The following is a 17711-nucleotide window of genomic DNA, read 5'->3' as shown; positions in this document are numbered from 1 at the left end:
ACATAGACTAACAGACTGCATAGATAAACAGGATTTAGAATTTTGCTACATACAGAAAACACACTTCAGTGACCAAGGCAGACACTACCCGAGAGAAAAAGATTGGAAAATTTTTTAAGGAAATGATCCCAAGAAACAGGCTAGAGTAGCAAATCTAATATCCAATAAAATCTACATTCAACCAAAAGTTATCAAATAAGATAAGGAAGAACATTTCATACACATAAAATAATTATCAAGATGAGCTCTCAATACTCAACATCTATGTCCAAAATGTTAGGGCATCCACATTCATAAAAGAGACTTTGCTAAAGCACAAAGCACACATTGAAAGTCACATAATAATAATGAGAGAGTTAAACCCCCAACTATCATTAATGGACAGATCATGGTAACAGAAGCTAAACAGAGACACAGTGAAACTAACAGAAGTTATGAACCAAGTGGATTTAACAAATATCTATAGAACATTTCATTCCAAAGCAAAATAATATAACTTCTTCTTAGCACCTCATCGTACCTTTTCCAAAACTCACCATATATTCAGTCACAGAACAGACCTCAACTGATAGAAGAAGGTTGAAATAATTCCATGCATTCTATAAAATCACCATGGACTAAAGTTGGTCTTCAATAACAACAAACATAACAGAAAGCCCATGTACACATGGAAGCTGAACAACTCTCTACTTAATGATAACTGGGCCAGGGAAGAAATAAGGAAAAAAATTAAAGACTTTTTAGAACTTAATGAAAATGAAGGCACAAGTTTCTCAAACCTATGGAACACGATGGAAGCAGTTCTAAGAGGAAAACTTATAACTCTGAGTGCTTCTATAAAGAAATTGGAGAGAGCAAACACTGGCAGCTTGACAGCACACCTGAAAGCTCTAGAAGCAAAAGAAGTAAATATACCCAAGAGTAGTAGATGGCAGGAAATAATCAAACTCATGGCTCAAATCAACTAAGTAGAAACAAAGAGAACTATACAAAGAATCAACAAAACAATGAGCTTGTTCTTTGAGAAAATCAGCAATTTAGATAAACTCTTAGACTAACAAGGGGCACAGAGACAGTATCCAAATAAACAAAATCAGAAATGAAAAAGGAGATATAGCAAGAGAAACTGAAGAAATTAAAAAAAAATCATGAGATCCTACTACAAAAGCCTATACTCAACAAAAGTTGAAAATCTGGGTGAAATGGGCAATTTTCTAGACAAATATCAGGTACCAAACTTAAAACATGATCAGATAAACCATCTAAAGAAATAGAAGCAGTCATTAAAGGTCTCCCAAGCAAAAAAGCCTAGGAGCAGATGGTTTTTGTGTAAAGTTTTATCAGACCTTCAAAGAAGACCTAATTGTAATATTCTTCAAAATATTTCACAAAATAAAAGCAGAAAGAATCCTATATAATTCATTCCATGAAGCCACAGTCATGCTGATACCAAAACCCTACAAAGACACAACAAAAAGAGAGAACTTCTGACCAATTTACCTTAAAATATTAATGCAAAAATACTCAATCATATTCTCACAAACTGAATCTAAGAACACATCAAAAGGATCATTCACCATGATCAAGTAGGCTTCATTCTAGGGTGCACTATGGTTCAATATATGGAAATCCATCAGTGTAATGTACTATATAAACATACTCAAAGAAAGAAAACCATATGATCATCTCATTAGATGCTGAAAAGGAATTGACAAAATTCAACACTCTTTCATGTTAAAAGTCTTGGTAAGAACAGGATTCAAGGCCTATTCCTAATCATAGTAAAAGCAATATACAGCAAACCAGTAGCCAGCATCAAACTAAATGGATAGAAACTTGAAGCAATCCACTAAAATTGGTGACTAGACAAGGCTGCCCACTCTCTCCCTACCTATTCAATATAATACTTGAAGTCCTAGCCAGAGCAATTAGACAACAAACAGAGGTCACAGGGATAAAAAATTGGAAAGGAAGGGGTCAGTATCACTATTTGCAGATTATATGATATTATACTTAAGTAACCCCCAAAATTCCACCAGAGAACTCCTTCAGCCGACAAACACCTTCAACAAAGTAGCTGATTATACAATTAACTCTAACAAATCAGTAGCCTTCCTCCACTCAAAGGAGAAACAGACTGAGAAAGAAATTAAGGAAATGACATGCTTCACAATATCCAAAATAATTAAAATATCTTGGTGTACTCTAAACAAGGAAGTGAAAGATCTGTATGACAAGAACATCAAGTCTCTGAAGAAAGAAATGGAAGAAGACCTCAGCAGGTATAAAGATGTCCCATGCTCATGGATTGGCAAGACTAACCATCTTACCAAAAGCAATTTGCAGATTCAATGCCATCCTCATCAAAATTCCAACTCAATTCTTCACAAAGAAAGAAAGAGCAATTCTTAAATTTATTTGGAACAACAACAAAAAAAAGCAAAACCCAAACAAAAACAAACAAACAAACAAACAAACCCAGAATATAAAAAACTATCCTCATCAATAAGAGAAGATCTTGGGGAAATACCATCCCCTCCTCTACTTCAGAGCAATAGTGATAAAAACTGAATAGTATTGGTACAGAGACAGGCATACAGATCTATGGAATAAAATTGAAGACCTAGAATTGAATCCATATACCTATGGTTACTCAATCTTTAACAAAGAAGCAAAACCTTCTAGTGGAATAAAAGACAGCATATTTGACAAAAGGTGCTGGCATAAGAGGAGGTTTGCATGTAGAAGAATGCACATTGACACATTCTTATCTCCTACAAAGCTAAAGTCCCAGTGGATCAAGGACCACCACAAAAAACCAACAGATACACAGAATCCAATAAAAGAGAAATTGGGGAAAAGCTTTGGATACATGGGCACAGGAGAAAATTTCCTGAACAGAATACTAATGGCTTATGATCTAAGATCAACAATAGACAAATGGGACCTCATAAAACTGCAAAGCTTCTGTAAGGCAAAGACACTGTCAATAAGACAAAATGGCAACCCAAATCTTGGGAAAGATCTTTACCAATCTTATATCTAATAGAGGGCTAGTATCTAATATATACAAAGAAATCAATAAGTTAGACTCCAGAGAACCAAATAACCCTATTAAAAATAGGGTACAGAGCTAAACAAAGAATTCTCAACTGACAAATACTGAATTCCCGAGAAGCACCTAAATAAATGTTCAACATTCTTAGTCATCAGAGAAATGCAAATCAAAACGACCCTGAGATTCCACCTCACACCAGTCAGAATAACTAAAATCAAAAACTCAGGTGTTAGCAGATGCAGGCAAGGTTGTGGAGAAAGAGGAACACTCCTTCATTGCTGGTGGGATTGCAAGCTGGTACAACCACTCTGGAAATCAGGTTGGCGGTTCCTCAGAAAATTGGACATAGTACTACCTGAGGTCACAGCTATAACACTCCATGGCATATACCCAAAAGATTTTCCAACATATAATAAGGACATATGCTTCATTTTGTTCATAGCAGCTTTATTTATAATGGTCAGAGCTGGAAACAACCCAGACGTCCCTCAAAAGAGGAGTGGATACAGAAAATGTTGTACATTTACAATGGAATACTAAACAGCCATGAAAATGACACCATGAAATTTGCAGGCAAATGTATGGAACTAGAAAATATCATTGTGAGTAAGGTAACACAGTCATAAAAAAAAAAACACATGGTTTGTACTCACTGATAAGTGGATATTAGGAAAAATTACTCAGAATACCCATGATAAAATTTACAGACAATATATATGGCAAGAAGAAGGAAGACCAAATTGTGGATACTTCAGTCCTACTTTGAAGGGGGAACAAAATATTAATGGGAGTTAGAGGATGGAAGGGACTTGGGAGGAAAAAAGGAGGGGGAGAGGAAAACAAGGGGGACAGGATCAAGTGTAGGAGGATATAGAAGAGATGTACAGAGGGTCAAGAAATTGAATAGAGGTGTGTGGAAAAGGGGGTTTGGGAACTGGGGGTAGCCACCAGAAAGTCCCAGACACCAGGAAAATAAGAGGCTCCCAGGACCCAATGGGGATGACACTAACTGAAATGTCCAATAAAGGGTAGAGAGAACCTGCAGAGACCATAACCAGAGGTTAGGCACAAGCTCTGGATGAGGAATGGAACCACTCACCCATCTCAATAATTTTAACTCAAAATTGTTACTGTCTGAGGGAAATACAGGGACAAAAAGTAGAGTAGAGACTGAAGGAAAGGCCATCCATAGACTGTCTCACCTGAGAGAAAGTGGAGAAAAGCCTTGAACATATGGGCACACTGGAAAAGTTCCTGAACAGAACATCAATAGCTTATGCTCTAAGATTAAGAATTGAAAAATGGCACCTCATAAAATTACAAAGCTTCTGTAAGGCAAAGGACACTCTCAATAAGACAAAAAGGCATCCAAAAAATTGAGAAAAGATCTTTACCAATCCTACATCTGATAGAGAGCTAATAGCCTATATATATATATATATATATATATATATATATATAATATATATGTATATATATATGTTGTATATATACATATATATATACACAATATATATACATATATATTGTACATATACATACATATATGTATATGTATAAAACTCGAGAAGTTAGACTCCAGAGAACCAAATAACCCTATTAAAAATGGGGCACATTGCTAAACAAAGAATTCTCAGCTAAGGAATACCAAATGGTTGAGAAGCACCTAAAGAAATGTTCAACATCCTTAGTCATCAGGGAAATGCAAATCAAAACAACCCTGAAATTATACCTCACACCAGTCAGAATGGTTAAGATGAAAAACTCAGGTGACAGTAGATGCTTGAGAGGTGTGTACAAATAGGAACACACCTTCATTGCTGGTGGGATTGCAAGCTGGTACAACCACTCTGGAAATCAGTTTGGCAGTTCCTCAGAAAGTTGGACATTGTATTTCCTGAGGACCCAGCTATACCACTCCTGGGAATATGCCCAGAAGATGCTCCAACATGTAATAAGGACACATGCTCTACTATGTTCATAGCAGCCTTATTGATAATAGCCAGGAGTTAGAAAGAACCCAGATGTCCCTCAACAGAGGAATGGATACAGAAAATGTGGTACATTTATATAATGGAGTATTACTCAGCTATTAAAAACAATGAATTCATGAAATTCTTAGGCAAATGGATAGAAGTAGAAAATATCATCCTGAGTGAGGTAACCCAATCACAAGGAACATGCATGGTATGCACTCACTGATAAATAGATATTAGCCTAAAATATCCCAACAACCAGGATACAATTCACAGACCACATGAAGCTCAATAAGAAGAAAGACCAAAATGTGGGTGCTTCTGACCTTCTTAGAAGGAGAACAAAATACTCACAGGAGCACATATGGAGATAAAGTGTAGAGCAGAGACTGAAGGAAAGGCCACCCAGAGACTGTCCCACTTGGAGATTCATCCCATATACAGTTACCAAACCCTGACACTATTGTGGATCTCAAGAAGTGCATGCTGAAAGGAGCCTGATATGGTTGTCTCCTGAGAGGCCCTGCCAGAGCCTAACAAATACAAAGGCAGATATTCACAGCTAACCATTGGACTGAGCGTGGGGTCCCCAATAGAAGAGTTAGAGAAAGGACTGAAGGAGTTGAAGGGGTTTGTAATCCCTTGGGAAGAACAACAATATCAACCAACCAGATCCCCCAGAACTCCCAAGGACTGAGCTATCAACAAAGGAGTACACATGGCTCCAGCTGCATATGTAGGAGAGGAGGGCCTTGTTATGCACCAATGGAAGGAGAGGTCCTTGGTCCTTTGAAGGCTCAATAGATGCTCCAGTGTAGGGGAATCAAGGGTGGGGAGGTGGGAGTGGGTGGGTGGGTGGAGGAATACCCTCATAGAAGCAGGGGGAGGGAGGATGTGATAAGGTGTTTTTGGGAGAGAGGGAAACCAGGAAGGGGATAACATTTGAAATGTAAATAAATAAAATATCCAATAAAAAAGAAAAAGTTGTTGTGCTCTCTTGATATGACTACATATTGTTATACCAACCTTGCAACCATGCTTTTGCTTCAGACGGTCTCTAGACCTAACCTGACTATTCATTCTTCTGTTATGCTCCTGTGAGCCTACATATTTTGCCTGCCAAATCTCCCTTTTGGAAACCTCCTGTCTCTGAGCTTATGGGGAGGCAGACTGAGTACATAAATTAAAAAGCTTCTTTTAATTAATTACTTGGTTTAATTAATTTGGCCAAAATGATTTGTGCCAGTGGCCTTTATCTTCCTGTTTTTGAGCTTAACACCAGAGGCAAAGTTCAAATACAAAGAAAGGTTATAAATTCACTATATATTGGGAGTCTCTGCTCCATCCATGTTACTTTTTAAAGACCACTTCCTTTTAGTACTGGGCTATTTTCTCTTGCTTCTTAGGATGCATTCTTTCACCACTCACTGGAAATAAAGAGCAAGAGACATTATATCAGCACCATTATGGTCCAGATATTGTAGTGGGGTACTTCTTCTCTCTGAACATCAATAGAGAATTTCCATTGTGAAACATCAGCTAACAACATAAAGATGATTAGGAAAATATGGAAATTGGACAATCAAGTAGAATTAAGATTTCAATAATTCATAGATACCTTTTATAAGTTAGCACTAAATATCACAAAATATATACTTTATATCTAGAGGACATATAAAGGAATACTACTTTCATAAACAAACATTTCCACAATTTGTCCAGATATTTTGTGAAGTATACAGTTTGGTATTTCTGAATGACACTGCCTGCTGTCATCATTGTAGTATGTTTTGTGTGTGTGTGTGTGTGTGTGTGTGTGTGTGTGTGTGTGTGTGAAGTTTAAGAAATGTTATTTCATTCTTTAGAAAGTCACTTTGCCAGGAAAAGGGCAATGATAAAGAGAACCATCATTTAAAGATGAAGAGGGTGTCTAGTAGACATTGGTGGCCAGGAAAGATGGAAGCTTGATTATTTACTAACAGAAATTCTCCCAAGATAGAAATGGGCGATAGATCTGCAGCTTTACTCATTTTGATTAAAAGAGATCAATGAGGAACTGGAATTAGACATTGGTTTTACATTAGTAGAGACTAGTTCTGTGGCTTGCATTAACTGCTGCAATAATCTGGGTGTTTCAATATCCTCTTTGTACTTACAAGGTCAGAACATACCTGAGTCTGAGTCATTTATATTGAAGGTGGACCAGAGCATTAACTGATATAATGCTTAGCCCACAATATGACACCATTCCTTAGGTAACCAGCCACTGACCAGGTCTCAGTTCAAATATTTTGGATGACTTATATCTTGGGGAAAAAACAACAATGTATAATTACTACTAGGATATAAATAGTTTTCCTGAGTATTAATTAGCTCTCCTATGTATAATTATTCTATTAAAAGTACCACACATGGGCCTACAGGATGTCTTACCTACCATTATGGTGTAAAAACCCCGATGAGAGCACCAGGCACCATAACTCTGATGTAAACACATGAGGGTCTTTATTCAAGCTTGAATTTGGGCCACCAACCTACCTGATGGAACAGGAAGGAAAGTGAATCCCCAGTTCTGCAAGAAGGTGGTTTATTTTTTTTATTAGATGTTTTCTTTATTTACAATATCTCCTTTCCCAGGTTCCCTTCCAAAGAAAAATAAAAATAAAATAAAATAAAAAAACCCCCAAAACTAAAAAAATCCGCTGTTCCCTCTCCCTTCCCCCTGCTCACCATCCCACTCCCTCCTGCTTACTGGCCCTGGCATTCCCCTACACTGGGGCATAGAACCGTCACAAGACCAAGGTCCTCTCCTCCCACTGATGACCAACTTGGCCATCCTCTGCTATACACATGCTGCTGGAGCCATGAGTCCCACTATGTGTACTCTTTGGTTGGTGGTTTAGTCCCTGGAGCTCTGAGGGTACTAGTTAGTTCATATTGTTGTTCGTCGTAAGGGGCTGCAAACCTTTCAGCCTCTTGGGTCCTTTCTCTAGCTCCTTCATTGGGGACCCTGTACTCAGTCCAATGGATGGCTGTTAGCCTCTGCTTCTGTATTAGTCAGGTACTGTCAGAGCCTCTCAGGAGACAGCTATATCAGGCTCCTGTCATCCAACACTTGTTGGCATCAACAATAGTGTCTGGACTGGATGATTGAATATGGGAAGGGTTCCCAGATGGAACAGTCTTTGAATTGTTCTTCCTTGAGTCTCTGCTTCGGAATACACAAAGTACAAACCACAAACCATAAGAAACTCAAGAAGGAAGACCAAAGTGTGGATACTTCATTCCTTCTTAAAAGGGGGAACAAAATACCTGTGGAAGGTTTTGTAGAGACTAACTATGGAGAAGAAACGAAAGAAGGTGGTTTATAAAGGAAAAACTGCAAGTGGGGGTTTCCACATCTTGGCATTACATGAGAGGGTAAAGGAATTCTGGGCTTTTTTTTTTCTAGTTTTTCAAGACAGCCCTGTTTATCCTGGAATTCACTCTGTAGACTAAGCTGTCATTCCAAGTGCTGGGGTTAATGGTGTGTGCCACTACTGCCTGGCAGGAATGTTGATTGTTAAGCTAATTGATTTACTGCACCTCGAAAACCACAAGGAGGGAGCATACATCAAAAAGGAACACCTTGGCCTGGGAAAGACTTATGTCTTCCCTACTCTGTTGTCATCAGGGAGTGGTAGCTGCTGTGTTTATTTTGCAACAGCCAGGAACATTTTATGATTTTTCTCAGCCCTCCAGGGATGGGGCCATGCCTCTTTCAGAGCAAGTTAACTTAGAATGAAGTCTTAAGAACAAAATGGATGGCTTTTAGCCAGATGGCCATTTTTACTTTATTAATCCTGCTAACCCATGAGCATGGGAGATCTTTCCATCTTCAGTGATCTTCTTCAATTTCTTTCTTCAGAGGCTTGAAGTTCTAGTCATACAGATTTTTCACACCAACATATTTTATATTATGTGTGACTATTGTGAAGGGTGTTGTCTCTCTAATTTCTTTCTCTGCCTGTTTAACCTTTGTGTAGAGGAAGGCTACTGACTTGTTTGAGTTAATTTTATATCAAGCTACTTTGCTGAAGTTGTTTATCAGGTTTAAGAGTTCTCTGGTGGAATTTGGGGGGGGCACTTAAGTATACTATCATATCATCTGCAAATAGTGATAATTTGACTTCATGAGATGGAAAGATCTCCCATGCTTATGGATTGGCAGGATTAATATAGTAAAAATGGCCATCATGTCAAAAGCAATCTACAGATTCAATGCAATTCCCATCAAAATTCCAACTCAATTCTTAACAGAATTAGAAAGAAAAATTTGCAAATTCATCTTGAATAACAAAAAACCTAAGATAGCAAAAACTATTCTCAACAATAATAGAACCTCTGGTAGAATCTCCATCACCGACTTTAAGCAAATGTGATAAAAACTACATGGTATGGGACAGTGAAAGGCAGGTAGATCAATGGAATAGAATTGAAGATCCAGAAATGAACCCACACACATATGGTCATTTGATCTTTGACAAAGGAGCTAAAACTATCCAGTGGAAAAAAAAACAGCATTTTTAACAATGCTGCTGGTTCAACTGGTACTCAGCATGTAGTGAAAAGAAAAAATTCAGCACGAACTTGCCCATGTAATCCTGGGATGGAAAGAGTTAACTTTGAGACTGGTGTTAGAGAGGATTACCGAAAACCAAAGGGGCCAGGCCTGTGAATACAGACCAAAGTAAGTTGTTAGGAGGGCTGACAGGTCAGGGAGACATAAACCAAGGAGATAGGGCAATAATGCAAGGACGTGTCTGGAGCCCAGGCGCCTGGGACATGCCCGAGCAGACATTGAGTGATGGACCATGGGCCATCTGTCTTTTTTAGGTATTAGCTAAAGGTCAATTAGGAACCTTGAATAAGCACTCCTTTTTCACTCTCCTTTTTAGGAATTTTCAACTCTAATCTGCACCAACTACATTTAACATAACCAATCATGTATAGCCCCCCTGATTCCTTTGTTCCCTCAGACCTTTTTTCCTATATATAACCCCTAACCCCTTAGCCTGGGCGTGATTCCTTGTCTTCTGCATGAGATTGGGGGTCGGCCCGGAGTGCTCCAAATAAAAACCTCATGTGCTTTGCGTCAAGGCGGCCTCTCGTGTTTCACTGGGTGCATGTCTCCTGGGACTTGAGTAAGGGTCCCCTTAGTGGGCTCTTTCAGTTGGGGGCTCGTCCGGGATCACGTGACACCCAGGAATCCTGAAGACCACTTGGAGGTATGTGTGTGTAGTGTGCGTGTGGTGTGTTTGAAGTTCAGCACCTTTGAGTTGTGTTTTATTTTTGGTTTTCAGCCGGAGGCAGTAAAAACAAATATTGCAACCCTGGAAGTTGAGTCTGGGGGAACAGGGACCCAAGAAGTTGAACCTGGGGGAGCAGGGACCCTACATGTTGAGCCTGGGGTGTCAGGGACCCCAGAAGTTGAGTCTGGGGGAATAGGGACCCTAGATGTTGAGCCTGGGGTAGTGGAAAGTCAGGCGAGCTTGACTGTTGGTTTTCTGAGTTTGCATTTAGCTGGTTGTTCAGAACCAGGAAGGGACGATTGTGCTTGGACGTGCTAGCTTCTCTTGCTCTTGTGACATTTCTGTTTTTCCTAATTCTAGTCATGGGTCAGACTATAACATCTCCCTTATCCCTGACAGCGGACCATTGGAAAGACATTAGGGAGAGAGGACAGAATCTATCCGTAGTGATAAAGAAGGGGACCTGGCAAACTTTCTGTACCTCGGAGTGGCCCTGCCATTGGGGTAGGATGGCCACCAGAGGGAAATTTCGATCTGCTTACTATTCAAGCCATAAAGTCTGTTATTTTCAGGATGGACCACGATCACACCCGGACCAACAGCCGTACTTTGTGGTGTGGGAAGACTTAGTGCGGTTCCCTCCCCAATGGATTCCCCTTTTTTTCTTACCCTGCCGTCCAGGTCCTAAGGTTTTGACCATTCAGAAAGGTGAGGCAAAATAGAAACCAAAGCCACAACCAGTGAGGGAGGGAGCACACAACGTTCTGCCATCTCCTCCCTCCCCCAAGTGTATATCCAGCCATAGAGGAACCTCCTGAATGGCCTATTTCCCCTCCTTATCCTCCCCCATTAGAGTTAGTAGAGCCTGAGCCTCAGCCATCCGCCTCCCCAGGCCCCTCCGCGCCTTCCGCACCGATTGAGGGAGGAGGCGGACCTTTGGCAGGAACCTGGAGCCCACAAAGAGTCCCCTCTACTGTGGTGCCAGTGGACTCCACGGTAGCCCTACCCCTTAGAGCCGTTGGGCCCCCCCAGGGGATCACGATGGCTTACAGTTTTTACAGTACTGGCCTTTTTTGTCCTCTGATCTTTACAACTGGAAAACTAACCATCCTCCTTTCTCAGAAAACCCCACCGTCCTTACAGGCTTGATAGAGTCATTGATGTTCTCGCACCAGCCCACCTGGGATGACTGTCAACAGCTCTTACAGACCCTGTTTACTACTGAAGAAAAGGAAAGTATACTCCAAGAGGCTCAGAAAAATGTCCGAGATGTAGCCGGACGCCCAGTCCAGACTCCCGCTGAAATGGAGGAGGGAGTTCCTCTGACTCATCCTCAGTAGGATTATAATACAGCACAAGGTAGGGAGAAGCTGTCCAATTATAGACGGGCACTCTTGGCTGGTCTCAGAGGAGCCGCTAGATGGCCCACCAATTTGGCTAAGGTAAGAGAAGTCATGCAGGGGATGACAGAGCCCCCATCAGTGTTTCTAGAAAGGCTCATGGAGGCCTATAGGAGATACAATCCTTTTGATCCCTTGTCTGAAGGACAGTGGGGATCTGTGATCATGAGTTTTATACACCAATCAGCCCCTGACATCAGAAAGAAGTTGCAAAGGATAGAAGGGTTGCATGATTTTACCCTGCGAGATGTAGTTAAAGAGGCTGAGAAAGTATATCATAAGCGAGAGACAGAAGAGGAGAAAAAGGAAAGGGAAAAGCGAGAAAGAAGAGAAGAGGACAGGAGGGATAAGAGACAGGACGAGAATTTGACTAGAATACTGGCCGTGGTAGTGGATAGGGATAGGAATAAAGTAGAGAAGACCAGACAGACAGGGGACCTGGGTGGCGAGAGAAGGCAGGGACCAAGGAGACCCGGAAGAGGGCAACCCCGATGATTCCTCGAACCAGACCAATGCTCCTATTGCAAGGATAGGGGCCATTGGGCCAGAGAATGCCTAAAGAAAAAGCAAAAGACCAAAGTACTGACACTCAGGGGTGATGAAGACTAGGAGGAATGGGGCTCGGCACCCCTCCCTGAGCCTAGGGTAAACTTGAAGGTGGAGGGGACCCCTGTAAGCTTCCTGTTTGATACAGGAGCAGAATACTCAGTGCTAAAAACTCCTTTGGGAAAAGTGAAAGATAAAAAGACGCTTGTGATTGGGGCTACAGGACAAAAACTATACCCATGGACTACTTCTAGGGTTGTGGATCTCGGAAAGAACCAAGTAGCTCACTCATTTTTGGTTATCCCCAAATGCCCTACACATTTACTGGGAAGAGACTTATTGACAAAATTAAAAGCTCAAATTACATTTGCCCCCTCTGGACCAGAATTGTCCTGGTGAACTAAAGTGCCCCAAACCTTAGCACTTTCTCCATGATTAGGAGAAGAATATCGGCTATATCAAAGCCCACCAAAAAAACCCATCGAGGGGTTGGAAAATTGGCTTGAACAATTCCCTCAAGCATGGGCCAAAACAGGGGGGATGGGAATGGCAAAACAGGCCCCCCCTCAATAGTAGTCGAACTCAAATCTGGGGCCACGCATATAAGAGTTCGACAATATCCCATGAGCAGAGAAGCTCGGGAGGGCATACGCCCACACATCGACAGGTTACTCCAACAGGGAATTCTAATTCCCTGCAACTCTCCATGGAACACTCCATTACTCCCAGTGAGGAAGCAAGGGACAAATGACTATCGTCCAGTACAGGACCTTAGAGAAGTCAATAAGAGAGTGCAAGACACACATTCCACGGTGCCAAACCCTTACAACCTACTTAGTACTTTACCACCCAGACAAGTGTGGTATATGGTCCTAGACCTCAAAGAGGCTTTCTTTTGTCTGAGGCTACACCCTAATAGCCAGCCCCTGTTTGCCTTTGAATGGAGAGACCCAGAGAACGGAAGAACAGGGCAGCTCACCTGGACAAGACTTCCTCAAGGGTTTAAGAATTCACCCACCTTGTTTGACGAGGCCCTGCATCGAGACCTTGCATCCTTCCGAACTGATAACCCCCAGGTAACTCTTTTGGAATATGTAGATGACCTTCTTCTAGCCGCAGCAACATATGAAGAATGCAAACTTGGGACACAGAAGCTCCTGGCTGAGTTAGGTGAGTTGGGGTACCGGGTTTCAGCCAAAAAGGCACAATTATGCCAGACGGAAGTGACTTATTTGGGATATGCCCTGAAAGACGGACAGCATTGGCTTACAGAAGCCAGTAAGCAGACAGTGATGCAGATCCCAACCCCAACCACCCCTCGCCAAGTAAGAGAATTCCTGGGGATGGCTGGGTTCTGTAGACTCTGGATCCCGGGTTTTGCTACCTTAGCAGCTCTATTATACCCCCTGACAAAGGAAAAAGGGGAGTTCATTTGGACTGAAGAACACCAGTCGGCTTTCAAAGCCCTCAAGAAGGCATTGCTACAGGCCCCTGCCTTGGCTTTGCCAGATTTAAATAAACCTTTCATCCTCTATGTTGATGAACAAGGAGGAATGGCTAGGTGGGTCCTAACTCAAACTTTGGGACCCTGGAAATGACCAGTAGCTTACCTATCAAAAAAAAAAAAAATGGACCCTGTGGCCAGTGGCTGGCCCTCCTGCCTGCAAGCAATAGCAGCCACGGCCCTTTTGGTAAAAGATGCTGACAAACTGACTATGAGCCAGAACGTGGCAGTAATAGCTCCCCACGCACTTGAGACAACCACCCGATTGCTGGATGACGAATGCCCGGATGACGCATTATCAGAATTTGCTGTTGACTGAACAAGTAGCTTTTGCCCCACCTGCCATCCTCAACCCAGCTACTCTACTCCCTGAAACTGCTGAAACTCCAGTACATATATGTGAAGAAATATTGGCAGAAGAGACCAGGACTTGATCAGATCTGACTGATAAACCATGGCCTGGGATACTAACCTAGTTCACCGATGGAAGCAGTTTCATGGTAGAAGGTAAACGAAAGGCTGGGGCAGCAGTGGTGGATGGGAAATCAGTTATATGGGCCAGCAGCTTGCCAGAAGGAACGTCAGCCCAAAAAGCAGAGCTTATTCCTTTGGTCCAAGCTTTAAAACTAGCAGAGGGAAAAGCTGTCAATATCTATACAGATAGCTGGTATGCGCTTACAATGGCTCATGTACATGGAGCGCTCTACAGACAGCGTTGGCTATTGACCTCTGCAGGCAGAGATATTAAAAACAAGAAATCCTCAGCCTTTTAGAAGCTGTTCACTTGCCAAGCAAAGTAGCCATCATTCATTGCCCAGGGCTCCAGAAGGGAGAAGGACACATAGAAAAGGGAAACCAAATGGCAGACCAGGCTGCCAAGGAGGTGGCACAAGGACCTATGATCCTCACAGTGGCCAGGAAAGGATGGGAGGCTCCTCCGGGTGAGACCTTCCTCTCCCCGGAAGAAGGGCTCATCTATCTGACTAAGATTCACACCCTTACCCACCGGGGGCCGAAGAAAATGATTGAATTGGTAAAAAGATCTCCTTACGACATACCTCAGGTAAAAGAAGCAGCGGAAGAATTAGTAAAGAACTGTAAGGCCTGTGCTTTAACTAATGCTGGTGTTAGCAGGCTCCAGGAGGGAAGACGGTTGAGAGGAGACCGGCCAGGGATGTACTGGGAAACATATTTTACTGAGGTCAAGACATCCCGATATGGAAATAAATATCTCTTAGTGTTTATAGACACCTTTTCAGAGTGGGTTGAGGCTTTCCCCACCAAGAAAGAAACAGCTAACGTGGTGGCTAAGAAGATATTGGAAGAAATATTTCCCCGATTCGGAATACCTAAGGTAATTGGGTCAGAAAACGGTCCTGCTTTCGTCACCCAGGTAACTCAGGGTATGGCCAAACAACTGGGGATAGATTGGAAACTACATTGCGCTTACGGACCACAGTGCTCAGGACAGGTAGAGAGGATGAATAGAACCCTAAAGAGACCTTGACTAAATTGTCCTTAGAGACCAGAGGATATGATTGGACAGCTCTCCTTCCTTATGCACTGTTCTGGGTTCAGAACACCCCTTCCCTCCCTCCCCCCAGTATTACCGGATTGACACCCTTTGAATTAATGTTTGGGACGCCGCCACCTATCTATATAACCCTGAAAGCAAATGCATGCCCTGATGATTCTTCTATTCCCTCATCCCACCTTCTAGCCCAGCTAAAAGCTCTTGAAACAATGAGAAAAGAAGCCTGGGAGCAGTTAAAAGGCATCTATGCAGCAGGTGATCTGAGAGTGCCACATCAATTTGAAGTGGGAGACCCTGTTTTGATATGAAGACATCGAGCTGGGAACCTTGAGCCATGGTGGAAGGGACCATACCTAGTGTTACTAACTACCCCCACTACTGTTAAGGTAGATGAGATTCCTGCTTGGATCAATGCGTCTCACGTCAAAAAGGCACCCCCTGAACTTAACCAAGATCAGTGGACTGTGGAAAAAACTGATAATCCTCTTAAGTTGCGCCTGCATCGCAAATCCAGTCCTGAGTAAGCTCCCTGACCCCCACCAGCCATGTAACCTGACTTGGATGGTAATTGTTGGGCATGGGGACATAATATGGAGCAGGTCTAAACTTACTACACCAGGCCTTTGGTGGCTAGACATGTTCCTCGATGTCTGCAAACTGGCTTTTGGGGCACCAGCTAACTGGGATATGGAAGGATATCATGACCCCAATATGCCAGCTCCCAAAGTATCCTCTCCCCCTGGCTGGCATGGGCTTGACCCATTTGAGGGTTGTGGACACGCGAGCCAGAGGAGCCAGCTCTGAGTTTTGACCTTTTACGTCTGCCTGGATTCCACAAAAAATGTTCCCTTAGGACCTTTGGGGGGGGGGGCGGCGAGACCATTTCTTCTGTGGAAATTGGAGTTGTGAGACCTCGGGAGATACATACTGGAAGCCAACCTCCAGTTGGGACTATATCAAAGTAACTGTAAATTATAGCCATCATAAGGCAGGAGAACCAGGGTGGACATACCGCCCAGAGTGTGAAGACTGGTGCCACCCACTTCATATTGTTTTCACTATGGCAGGAAAAAGGGCAACTGGGTAGACAACTGGCTATACATGGGGTCTTAGATTTTACAAAGAAAGGTATGACAATGGACTGTTATTCACCATTAAGCTTAAGATGGAAACCCCTTATACATTGCTTGGCCCAAACCCAGCCCTATACCATCCCCAATCCCGGATGCCTCTAGATCCTCTGTGGTCTCAACCCCAGACTGTTCCCAAGATAGGAACAGCCACACCATCTGCCACTACAATAGGGACTACGATGCTCTCCTCAAAAACCCTGCCTGCCCCACTCCCCCGAGTTTAATCCGGATGCTAGCCCTCTCTTAAACATGGTAACTAGTGCCTTTAAAGTGCTTAATGCTACAAATCCTGAAATGACCAGAAAGTGTTGGATGTGTTATGATGTGGCACCGCCTTACTATGAGGGTATCCCATGGGTTAACACCCCAACAGTAACTTTTCAAGCCTCCAATTGTAGGTGGAGTCACCAACAAGGCTGCCTCACCCTATCTACTGTTACTGGGAAAGGCCTTTGTGTGGGTCAGGTTTCACAGACTCATCAGCATCTGTGTAATAGTTCATATCCCCTATTAGGTGATCTAACCGGGTACCTCCTCCCATCCTCAGACAGCTGGTGGGCCTGTGCTTCAGAGATTACAACTTGTATAAGTTTGGAGATTCTTAATCACAACCATGATTTCTGTTTGCTAGTACAAATAGTGCCTAGACTATGATACCATTCCTATGAAGATGTGCTGAATTACTGGGACCCTGAGACCAAAGACCTAGTTAGACACAAAAGAGAATTAGGAATTACCCTGGCAGTTATTTTGGGGGTAAGCTTAGGGGCTGCAGGGGCCACCACTGGATCAGCGGCGATGGCTTTACAGCATAAGGCTTATGGAGAACTGAGAGAGGCCATTGACTCAGATATCGAACTTATAGAAAAAACTCTGGCTGACTTACAAGAATCACTCACCTCCCTCTCAGAAATGGTTCTCCAAAATAGAAGAGAATTAGACCTGTTATTTCTTAAGGAAGGGGGGCCTATGTGCAGCATTAAAGGAAGAGTGTTGTTTTTACATAGACCACTCAGGAAGAGTCAAAGATAATTTAGCCAAAATTAGAGAAGGTTTAGAACAGAGAAAAAGGGAGAGAGCCCAAGGCAAGAGATGGTTTGAAACTTGGTTTAATTCATCCCCTTGGTTAACATCTCTGATCTCTGCACTCTGTCTCTCTGACCGCTAATCATACTTTTGTTATTGCTTACCATTGGTCCTTGCATTCTTAATAAACTTATTAAGTTTTCATGAAAGAGAGGATTGGGGCTGTGCAACTTATGGTATTAC

General features: G+C 42.4%; 1 pseudogene; it reads left to right on the top strand.

The window, feature by feature from the left end:
* The first annotated feature begins 10672 nt into the window (after positions 1–10672).
* On the top strand, positions 10673–15128 carry LOC116100552 (annotated as a pseudogene).
* The last annotated feature ends 2583 nt before the right edge of the window (positions 15129–17711 follow it).

This window comes from Mastomys coucha, unplaced genomic scaffold (assembly GCF_008632895.1).
Source record: "Mastomys coucha isolate ucsf_1 unplaced genomic scaffold, UCSF_Mcou_1 pScaffold21, whole genome shotgun sequence".
NCBI lineage: Eukaryota > Metazoa > Chordata > Mammalia > Rodentia > Muridae > Mastomys > Mastomys coucha.
This window is presented reverse-complemented; position numbering and strand designations above follow the sequence as displayed.